Here is a 12608-nt window from a genome sequence, read left to right on the forward strand (position 1 = left end):
GGTGATCCCTGTCCTCAGGTCACTGGAAAGGGAAGTGCAGCGTCTGACGTATGTGGAGTGTTGTTGGAGGAGAAATCGAATGCAGTTCTGGAGAAATAAATGTGTCGGAGTAAATTTTGTGGCATAGCCGTAATAAACATTTGTGGAACGATGTCAGAGTCGTGCGATATCCTGTTTAAATTTTTTGCTATCATAGTGCTGGGTCAGGAAAGTCGTGTTTAGTGCACCAGTTCATATAATGTAAAATTAAGGATGAAAGTAGTCACACAACCGGTGTTGAATTAGGATCAAAAATAGTGAATGTTGGAGGAAAATCTGTGAAGCCACAAACATGGGACGCATGCATGATGCAGTTATTTTTAGCTAGGGGGAAAGGAATAGACTGTCCAAGGGACATCGTGGAGCCAACATTGAACTCGCAACGGGTCGGGATGCATTGGATTATCTCCATCTACGAGAATTTGGTAGTAGTAGCAAGTTGTTTTGTGCGGGGAGTATTTGCAGAAGTGAAACATATAGACCTCGAGGGGAGCGGAATTTTAATCAAGGGAACTAAGTGTAACATAATAGGACCAACCTTCCATCTGCTAGCATCAATTTCAGGAGTCATGCAATTGAATGTTATGCAGCCACAGCTGTACTGGGCAGAAGCCACTTTAGAGTTTTTGCCAAGACGGAACTGACCTTGTTAAATCCAACTCTGGAGCCAGGTCTGTTAAGATCCGTAAACCAGTTCATTTTAGAGCAAGAGGGGCGCATATCAGCCGAACAACTTGTTCAACACACCACTCAGTATAGGAAAAGACAATGGCAAATAAAGATAATTTTGAGCACCTCTGTGCCAAGAGTCATCGCAGCCTTAACTGTGTTACGCGTTGTTTTCTTTCTGATCAGGCAGAGGGCCAATTCCCCGAGAGATCCAGGGTAGTCCAAGTCGCAGTAGATTGGATACTGAGGGAGTAGGTAAGAGGTTGAACGAGTGTTCACCGGAGTGGTCATCCATTAAGGATTTTCATATGTTTTTCCCTTAATGACATGGGCTTAGTAGCACTAGACCACGTCTAAGTTTTCTAATAGTAAGTAAGTATGTCATAAGTGCCAATCCAAACAAGTTTAAGACTTAGTTAAGGGACGACCCAGGGACCGGGTCTTCCTGAAGAGGGGAATAATGTAGCGGCACCACCGTTTAGTACAGGGAAAGTTAGTTTTGTGCAATATTCGGAGCACGAGTTACAGCCAGGTGCGGGCTGGATTGCAGTAAGTTATGCATACCAGCAGTTGCGAAGACAAATAGAGGCAACAGGGGCGTGGAACTGCCAGAGAGGGGGCACACAGCGGTTTCCATGGCGCAAATCACAGGCAGAAGAGGGCCACTGGCCAACCTAAGTGTTATGCATACATGACGCAAAGTGGTGCGCTAGGTAAAACAGAGGCGCACAGTCGAGTATAAATAGGTGCCGTTTTCTAACGAGATTCATTCAAGTGTCGCAGCTCTCCTGGATGGCGGTGCATGTTGCACCACTGGCTACACACAGAGCAGATGGGGTGCCAGCATTCCAGTCCACAGCGAGTCACTAGCTCGACCCTCTGAGGCCAACGTGGGGCATTCAAGTGTGGCAGCTCTGCTGGACAGTGGGGCATATCACACCACTGGGCTACACACAGCAACGGCCAGTGTCCCAGTCCATGGCGGGTCGCTAGTTCAAACCTCTGAGGCCAACGCGGAGTCCGCAGCCAGCAGCCAGCCAGTGGCAGGCTACTCTTCGGCCCATTACCGTGGGAATTCGTCTCAGCTCCTGACACACGCCGGAGACTTCCCGAGGTGAGGGTCACAGATTCGGATTCTGAATAGCGGGTGCTTGTTCATCACCACGATCTCAGCCACACCAGTGAGGAGAAGAATGCAGCTGGCCACCCGTGGCTCACATCGAGCAGCGCTGAGTTGACTGCTGACGCAGCCATCCTGACATCATCAGAACTCAGCAGGCCGGCCAAGGCTGGCACGACACGGCATTGCATTGCACAGGCCGCTGGGGTGCTTCCTCAACATTGCGGGGCCCTGTGACGCAGACTGAGGTGAATGGAGCACAGTATGGAAGCAAATAAATCATTTGGAAAGTTCTCTCTGAGTTTTAATGCAGCATCTCCTGGCACCCAACCCACTACGATAGGATAGTATAAGAAATAGGGGGATAGTGTAAGCAGTTGGGGGAATTTGGTGCACGAAATTTTTTTACAGAAGAAACACCGAAAACAACCCAGGATCTGACGGTCATCACTCTGCCCATTAACACAGAATGTTAATGTCCCTGAGAAACATTTGTGACCCCTATCAGATTCCATGGATCTGATATTAACTTCACTTGAGTAAGCGCAGATCAGTACTTCTCACTAAATTTTGTGTGAAAGTTTCCTCACGGCAAAAGAATCACCACTTTACTAGGTAACACAATATCAGGTAAAGATATTCTGTTTTCTACTCTATCCTGGATAAATCTGAATCCTTTCCACAAGTTGCCTATAACCTTGCTGGTATTATTAAGTTTGGAATATGTAACAGTCAGAAGTTTCCGGAGGTTACTCTTGCTGCATCTCCTTGATCTATCGTTTCTCCAAATGGTTCCTCCAAGCTACATACACTTGTAATATCAAAGCTGGATAGATTCTCTTTGCAATTCCATCCTACATTATTTACTCGTGAACTGAACTCGTGTACTGACACCTGTAATCTGCGATTGACTAATCGACATTAATTCCATAGGCTGATTTAAACTTTATTTCAAAGTATTCATTCCTGTCTTACATTATTGTATTTAACATTACACATATAATCACAATATTCTAACTTTTCATTAAGATTGGGCTCTTTATTGCTATATTTATCTTCAATATCCAATTCTAACTTTTTAGCTAAGTCCTGCAATTGGTTACTCTGTCTGACTAAAGTCAGTGAACAGTTGGTTTACATGACTGCTTAACAAACTAGTTAATTCCTCTTTCAAATCTGTTTTAAAATTTTCTACTTTAGTAGTTAAAGCATAAAATACAGTCTTCAAATTTCCCATACTTCACATAAATTACTAGAGTCTTTACTTTGTGAATCTACCTTAGCACTTAATAATCCTGAAGTTTCATTCTGAACATCCAATTTATTATTTAATTGAGTATTCGCTGAGTCTAACTTAAGACTTTGAGCATTTAAAGCTGTATTTCAATCATGCAATCGAGAATTTAAACTTTCATTTAACTGAGTATTTATTGAGTCTAATTTAAGACTTAGTTCCTTTCTTAAAGCCTCTGAATCTTCCCTTTGAGCTTTGACTAAATTTACTACTTCAGACGAGTCAGGCACCTCCTCACACACTTTCATTGCCATGGCTGGTTCTGAAGTTTCCTCAATTCTCTGTATATTATCCATATTTCTCTTACTTTTTGATTTAGTAATCATAAAAAAAATTCTACACTGAGTATAATAATTATACTAACAATCTATTATTCAACAGTTTCTTTTTAACTTTACACTCAAACAATTATTGTTTTGTGCTCACCCAGCGTAGAGTTCTAGCTGCATTGGTGAGCGGATGTGTAATCAGCACCGCTGAACAGCACTGGTGCCAGCAGTGTCAAATGTTAGTTTCAGCATCGGCATCAGTGGGCGTATGTGAAATCAGCACCAGTGATCAGCGACTGGTGCTGGCATCATCGGACTTAGGCTGGTTTCCACATCTGCATGCCTGCGATGTGTGTTAGAGCTGCTTACTCCCCACACTGGATCTTCTTTGATGAATTATTCTCATCGTATTTTTTCTCAGTCTAATACATTGAATCTTCTCTCTCTTCTTTTAATGTTACATCGTCCTTACATCTTCTCTTTTATTGTGTATATTAACTTTCACCATTTGAGCTTTTTAGGCAGAATCCAGTTCTGTGCAACAGTTCTCTTGTCTTGTTATATCTGGTTGCTATGGCAACACATCATATCTTCTGCTTCAATTTTCTCTCAAAATTCCCGTTTTTTCAAGTCCTTAAGGCTGGTCACCATGTCCTAATGATGTGCAACAATAGGAAGCGGTGTGACTTTGGATTGCAAGCAAAATTCACACCTCTCTCACATCAGTTGACTTACTTGATCAGCACAGCTGATCTTCTCCTCTGGATTGCCGATTCTGTCGGTCGCCAGAACTTTCTTCTCTGAAGAATAATGCTAGTTATGGGAATTTATTAGACCCTCTCCATATTTTTGAAATAATTTAGTACTCAAAGAATATTTTTAACTCAGTAATAGTATATTTCAACTTCCACAGAGAACAAATTCAAAATTTCCCACACAAAAATATTCAAGCTCGTGCAAGTCAACCAACTCATCTCACATCAGATCCAATTTGAATACATTTACAATATAGTTGGCTTAATAACCACCAGCCGTTATGCAGATGTCCTACTTCTCTCAAGTCCAATACATGAATTTTAATTAATAATGTTTCAACTGTTCTTCTTTTTTTCTCATTACAATAGTCAACAATATAAAACACCATAAGATACACAAACAATCCTTGTTTTTCCAATACAGCTTCTGTGGCGTGAGCAGCAAACATTTGTTGATGCCGTTTGACCATCACGTCTCCCTTGTGCTCGTGACTCCTTTCCAGCTTGCACACACAAACACGTGTCACGCAGTATGTACATTCTCTCACATTTATTTTTTTAAATACTGTGTGTTAAAGATGGTAGAAGGATGAGTGGTTCCAGACTATATGCGGAAATTCTTGAAGCACTAGAATATTATAGTCATAGGATACTACAGTGCCTCATTTTGAGAAGTGCAAAATTTCATTCATGTTCTCAGTGGTATGAGGATTAAATTGGGGCAGTTCTCCTGGGTTTTCCTTTGTAAAGGAATATTTGGAAATGGATTTAAGCATTTCAGCTTTTGCATTGTTACCCTTAATTTCAGTTCCTGTCTCATTCGCTAGGGATTGCACACTAACTTTGGTGCCACTAACAGCCTTTACATGTGACCATAATTTCTGGGAATTCTGCAAGTGATCATTTGACAGTATTCTGCTATGGTACTCATTGAAGGCTTTATGCATTGCTCTCTTGGTAGCCAAGCACATTTCACTCAGCACCTCTTTATCTATAGCCCTACACTTTGTTTTATACGCATTATGCAGTAATCTCTGTTTCTTTAGAAGTTTCTTTACAATGACTGTATGCTATGGAGGATTCCTCCAATTGTGAACTGTTCTAGTGGGTATATCTTTGTCCAGTGCAGGTCAACTATTCTTTTAAACTTGAGCCAGAGTTCCTCTACATGATCCTGCCCTGTACTGAAAGTTTCAAGTTCCTCATAGAGATGTGACACTACTGTTTTTTATTTTTTATTTTATTTTTTGTCTAGTTTACTGAACATATACATCTTTCTGCTTGTTTTAGTTGTCCATTGTACTTTGGTAATTTTTGTTGCCAAAACCATGTCACGGTCACTAATACTAGGTTGATATGGACATCATCAAAGAGGTCAAGTATATTTGTTGCTATTAATTCCAATATATTTCCAACATAAGTGGGGTTCCTTAACTATCTCTTCTAGATAGTTTTCAGAGAAGGAATTTTGTAATGTTTCACAGGACGTTTTATAATGCCCACCACTAACTAAACTGCCGTTTTCCCAATTAATTGTTGGATGACTGATGATTACAGTGTGATTGGGGAACTTACATACTAGTGAACTGAGGTTTACTCTAAAGTTTTTGGTTACATCAGACGATGGGTCTGGTGGACAATAAAAGGATTCAATAATAATTTTATGCCCACCCCTGATATAGAGTCTTTCCCAAACAATCTGACATGCAGCTTCAATTTCTACCTTAGCGGATCTGAGTTTCTTTTCTACTGTGACAAATACACCACCTTCATTTCACACTTACATATCCTTTTGATATACACTTAAATTTTCCCCAAAATCCACATTGCTATCAATTTCAGGTATCAACCAGCTTTCTGTACCTAGCATTATGTGAACTTCACTGTTTTTCATAAGTGCTTCAAACTTTGGCACTTTGTTGCAAATGTGTCAGCAATTTACCATTAGGATTTTAGTACTCTCATCTGTGGGAGGCATTTCTTTCCATCTTACACTGATACTTCTGGGTTTTCCACTCCTGTCATTATCTGGATTGAATGGAGAGTCACCTAATCTAAAAAAACCTTGTTTGCACCCCACACACAGTCACCTACTTGAGTAGCAGCCTCTGATGTATAGAGCACACATGACCTATTTAGGGGTACCCTACATTTCTCAACCCCATGGCACAAGTCCAGGGAGTCAGAGCCTAGCTTGCCACAGGACCTTTGAAGTCTCTGTAATGCACTTTCATGAAAACTTGTTACTTCTATGTGTATTTTCTACCACAGTAACTAATCAGTAAATGGCACCTGAGTTGGCAGCAACATACATGAAAATGAAAAATATCGCTTAATTGCACCTCTATGCTCCCACCCCATATAACAGCTTGATGGTGACAGATTGTTTTATTTCATTGCAATTTTACTAAAGCATCTAATGTATTGTAGTGTCTATTCTGGCACAACCACAACCATTAGAACAAAGATGTGGAATGCAAGAGCAGAGAAGGCGGTGAGGAAACGTTGGCCAATGGTACGCGGAATTGGACCACGCCATGTCAAGAGTGACACCTGGAAGAAGTGAATATAAGTTTTGCTCCTCTTAGCCTTGGCCCATCAGATCAGCCCAGTCTGCAACAGGATTAGTACTACACTATCAGATTGTTGTGATCCGTATCAAGTGTTTACTTGGACTTTGTGTATAGCAAGAAATTTACTGTTTTCATGTCACCTCTAGCTAGTGACATTTGCTGTAACTAAAGTTAAGTATTGTAAATTTGCTTTCTAGAAATAAAACTACTAATGTTATTCATTTGAATTGTTGTAAAGCATTTCAAGAATGCTGCATCCATTAGGCACCCTATAAGCAATGAGTGGGCAAGACCCCACAATTGGCAACGAGTCATCAACCAAACTATGTGCCAGTGCCACGGACATATTCTTGCAGGTGCCTTAATTCTCTCTTGTCTTTACTTTTCAGGGGCGCATATTGCTTTAACAGTTTCTTGTTGTTTTTGCTAATCAGCGTTTTCAAGTGGGCATTGCACAACGTTTCTTTGCCTTTGTCATTATTTTTGTCTATTTGTTGCATTTGTGTCTTCCAACATGCCCACTAATCCTGTCCTGCACCTGGTCAGGTGCCACAGCTGCAAGTGTTTGATGCCATATAGGTAATGCTGATGTTTCAGTTTCAGATGAACCAGATTTCTACCCTGCTCAACATAGTGCAGCAACTACTTGCCAATGCTGCACACCCAGCAGAACAAGCAGCACCTGCTACAGCTGCTATATCACCTTTTCCAAAGTTTAGTGAACAAGAAGAAGAATGGCTCAAGTGGTTGTCACAGTTTGAGCCATATTTACTTGCCCACAATGTTCCAGGTACTGTGAAACTTCCCTATCTGTTATCAACAGTCGGAATTGCAGTGTTCAGATTAATTCAAAAACTCTTTTCTAACGCCACTCCAAGTAAAGTTAGTTATGACCAAGTAGTACAGGCCCTGACAAACTATTATGACCAACAAGTGAATGTGGTAGTGGCTAGGTATCTTTAATTGCAAAAAATGGTCAGGACAAACTTATCATGAGTGGGTAACAGATTTGACAAGTATGACAGGGAAATTCAAATTCAAATGTGCTTGCAGTGCTTTATAGTCTTATATTGTGTTGTGTGATGCAATCATGTACATTGTACCTGATGTCAAAATCAGAGGACAAATTTTGAAACAGTCCAATCCATCATTTCAGCAGGTAGTGCAAACACTAGGTCAATGTAATTCCGGTGCCTTGCCGGCTCATACATTTGAGCAGCCAGCTATTTGTTGGGTTAAGTCCCTTAGCTGTGATCGCCCCGTTTCACACTGGCAGTGTGCGCTAGCCATCCCAAATAAACAACCTTCCATGCCATGCCATGTAATCAGTTCACTAAACAGGTGGCTACACAAGCAGACAAAATTAAGTCTTGCCGTTATTGTTATTCATGGCACAAATGCCACGACTGCTCCTCCCAACAAGCTAAGTTTTACGCTTGTGGTAGGAAAGGACATGTGCAACCTGTATGTTTGCAATGGAACAAAATTAATAATTTGGCCCACTCACAGAAATCTAGCCACAAGGCCAATGTCATTAATGCAGTATATTCCAAGTCTGCAACTAGCAAGCCTGCAGTTTCTACAGTAATACGTCAGTCAAACAATTTTTTTTCATTTACTTATTTGTGGGAAACATGTGAAATTTCAGTTGGACATGGGTGCCTCTGTCACATTGCTGCAGTGTCAAGACTGTTGATTTTTTAGGATAAAAAGTCCCTCAGTGTTCACAATTTAGAAACTATCAATTTGTGTGATAATGGTAACCTTGAGAAGGATATATCCTCTCATGATTGTACTAATGTATCATTTTTACATTATAATGTTGAGGGCTTGGGTAACAAAATCGATGTATTTGAGGGCTTAGGTACATATCTAGCTCCACATGTAATCGTGGTTACAGAGCATCAAAAAGCTAACCATAATATTCAGTATTATAAGTTACAGGAGTATAATCTTACATCATTTTTTTGTAGAACAGAACATAAAGGAGGGGGTGTTGCTACTTACATAAGGAAATGTAACCTAATACGTTCTGTAGAAAAAGTATCATGGGTTAAGGATTATTGTATCGAGAAAGACTTTGAAGCAGTGATAATTAAGTTAATGATTGTATCCGTCCCACTTATTGTGGTAGGTATATATTGAGCCCCTTCTGGTAATCTCGAGGTTTTCCTGGAAGCACTGGATAGTGTATTGGGGAAGCTAAGCAAGGGTGGCAATACAGTAAATATTATAATGTTAGGAGACTTTAATATAAACATACTAAGCAACAGCCAGGAATGCAAAGGTTTACAAGACTGCATAAGATCCTATGATATTAAAGATCTACTTGGTCATGTGCCCACTAGAATAACTGAGTCAAGCAGCAGTTCCATAGATCATGTAATGACCAATTATGAAAATGTTGTGTCGGCACAGACTGTAAACGGGCACATATCTGATCATCTAGGACAATTATTAGTGACTGGTTGTCTTAATAAACTTAAACAAAACAAAAAATATGAGAATAGAAGATTATTTTCTGAAGAAAACTTTGGGTCAAAAATCTTGGGAATCAGTTTATAGAGAAAGGGGAGTTGACAGCAAATGGGAAGTATTTGTAAAAATTTTAACAAGACATTGATATTACTATCCCGGCAAAGAAGATCAATGTAAATAAAAATAAACCTCCAGTAGTCAAACTGGATGAAAAAAGGAAAAGGACTGTGTCTCAAAGTCGTGCTAGGCAGTAGTTAATGATATGAGGAACACTGATTCAAAAACTAAAATTAATAATATAGAGTTAAGTATACATAATGATAATTTTTCTGATCCTTATATAGTTAGCAATATATTTAATGATTACTTTATAGATGCTATTGAAAATGATACTTGCATGAAACAGGAGAGGTAGTTTAAATATGATAAGGAAACGGAACGGGACTGTTGTAAGCTACCTACAGTAACCATCAAGGACGTAACAGAGCTAATTGACAACCTAAAAAATAAAAGATCAGCTGGATGGGATGAATTCTCTCCTTTTCTACTGAAAAAATGCAAGGGTGAGTTAGCCAGACCATTAGTCCATCTAATAAATTGTGTACTTGAAGAAGGTGTGTTTCCGAAGAAACTGAAACTTGCTATAGTTAAACCTTTATATAAAAAAGGGAAAAGAAAACAACCACAGAACTACAGACCAGTTGCCTTAACCTCAGTGTTTGGTAAATTAATTGAAAAAATAATGCTAGAAATCCTAATTGAGCACTATAATATGAATAACTTAATAGGAGATTTCCAACACGGCTTTAGAAGTGGTCGGAGCACCATATCTGCAGCAGTACAGTTTGTACACTGTCTGATGGAGAAAATAAATGAGGGTTACAAAACGGCAGGAGTGTTTTTAGATCTTTCCAAAGCGTTTGACAGAGTCCATCATGGCGCTCTTTTAAGTAAACTTGCTTATAATGGTGTCAGTGGGAAACTGTTGCTTTTAATAGAATCTTACCTTAAAGATAGACAACAATGAACAGAAGTTGTGTATGATAATGGAGAGGTAATTGCAAAAAGAAGATCAAAGATAAGGAATATAAATTTTGGTGTGCCACAAGGCTCTATCTTGGGCCCCTTCTTGTTTATTTGCTACGTGAATGATTTCCCAAAAGTATTAGACACCCGTCATCGTATTACTATGTATGCTGATGACACTTCTGGGGTTTGCTGGGCACATAGTAATGATGACCTAAATTCAGTGGTACAGAATTTTGTTGAAAAAGCCCAGACACATTTTGAAAAAGAAAACCTGAGGGTCAATATTAACAAAACTAATTTAATTTATTTTAAGACAAGTAGTTCAAATAAAAATACTGTTCTAAATGAGGACATTCAGGAAAATACCTGTTCAGAATGTAAATTTCTGGGGATATATATAGATGACAGACTTTTGTGGAATCAGCAAATAGATCATGTCTGTGGTAAAGTAACATCTAGTCTGTATTTACTAAGGAGATTAGTTCAATATTTAGATATCAAAGCTATAAAAATAATGTATTTTGGGTTGGTGTGTCCCCATCTATCTTATGGAATTGTATTGTGGGGTGGGTCTTGCCAATACAATATAAAAAGGGTATTTGTACTGCAGAAAAGAGTAATAAGAACTATGGCAAAGGTAAGACCCAGAACTTCATGTAAAAACCTGTTTATTAAGTTTAATATTATGACTATCTATGCAGTATATATGTTTCAATCAATATTATTAGTGGAAAAAGACAAAAAAGTGACAAACAGGAATATGGAAATCCATGATTACAATACAAGACAAAAATCAGACTTTAATATGGTGAGCAGACAATTGAATCTAACAACAAATACCCCATTCATTAAGGGAGCAATATTTTATAATTCTCTGCCAAACAACCTGAAACAGCTTTCTGGTAGAATTTTTAAAAATGAGTTAAAAAAAGTGGCTTGTATTGATACAGTATGGTGCTGACATGATTTGACCTCAGGAATGCTATGTTAAATATACTGAAATGATATTTTACTTAGTGGCATGTAATCTATTTATATTGTGTATCAATAATCTAAATGTAATTATTATAACATTGCCCATGCATGTTAAATACATGTTTCGAGCTGTAAGATAAATAAATAAATAAATAAATTGCTAAATCATCACACATATGAACTGTTAGGCTCCCTATTCCTGTCTAAAATTAGCTGGCTTATAACGGACAAGACATTACTGTTCTCAGAACATGTACCTTGCCTGCTGTGTATTGCTTGCATACGCGAAGTGACATTTACAGTGTTCAAACCACATGAGAGTGAGAACATTTTTGGACTTTAATCTTTTGAATTGTTTGACTTTAACATTCAGGACAATGTGTTGTCAGTGTCTACATTAAATGTGAAGGACATTCAAGCAGCATATGGCCAAACTTCAGTCAGCACACACCAGTGACCAAGCATTGCAACTGTTTCTTGCCTCGTATAATTTGCACCCACGTGATGGCCCATTGCCAGAGGAATTGCTTCATGGCCACTGCCATCGCACACTGCTCCATGTGCTCTACCCTCCTCAGCATCCGGTGCTGCAGGAAGGCTGCAAGTATTGCTGTGCACCACATGATATTGTCTTTTACAGGATTTTTAGTGGCAGCAGATGGTAGGCGTGAGGCAAGATCATCCGTTGACTTCGTGCTTGCATGTATCTTATTTCAGGTCCAGATGGTTTGCTGCACCACCATCAAAATCAACTTTGCCTCTGTCATCTACAAAATGATCTTTCAATATCTCTTCCCCCAGATTCATTGGTCCAGAGGAAAGCAAGGCCACAGCAGCCGTCAGAGGGTGTCGTCACAGCACCGTGGGACAACCCCATGGAGACGGGGCCACCACCTCCTCCACCTCCTCTTGTCCACCAATGGAGCTGGATCCGCACACACCTCAGCAGTCACTGCCTTATTCACCTGGTTCACGGCAGCAGGAGGTGAACACGTACCGTTCTGGTCATTTTCTGGGGGATGTTTCCACCAAAGTGACGGCCAGACGTCGGGGTACTGCCGGAAGCTTGATGTCCCATGCAGCCACAGCTTCCGGCCTGTCGAGATGCCCACACTCCTGCATTCCTGCTGTGGTCACACTCCACACACGATGACAGCCTGTCGCTTTGAGGGGGGAGGAATGATCTGGCGTAATGGGAACAAAGATGCAGAATGCAAGAGCAGAGAAGGCGGTGAGGAAACGTCTGCCAGTGGTGTGCAGAATTGGACCATGCCGCACAAGAGTGACTCCTGGAAGAAGTGAATATAAGTGTCACTCCTGCTAGCCTTGGCCACTTAGATTGGCCCGGTCTGCAATGGGATTAGTGCTATGTTATCAGATTGTTGACATCCGTATCAAGTATTTACT

The sequence above is a fragment of the Schistocerca cancellata genome, chromosome 1 (genome assembly GCF_023864275.1).
Source record: "Schistocerca cancellata isolate TAMUIC-IGC-003103 chromosome 1, iqSchCanc2.1, whole genome shotgun sequence".
NCBI classification, from domain to species: Eukaryota; Metazoa; Arthropoda; class Insecta; order Orthoptera; family Acrididae; genus Schistocerca; species Schistocerca cancellata.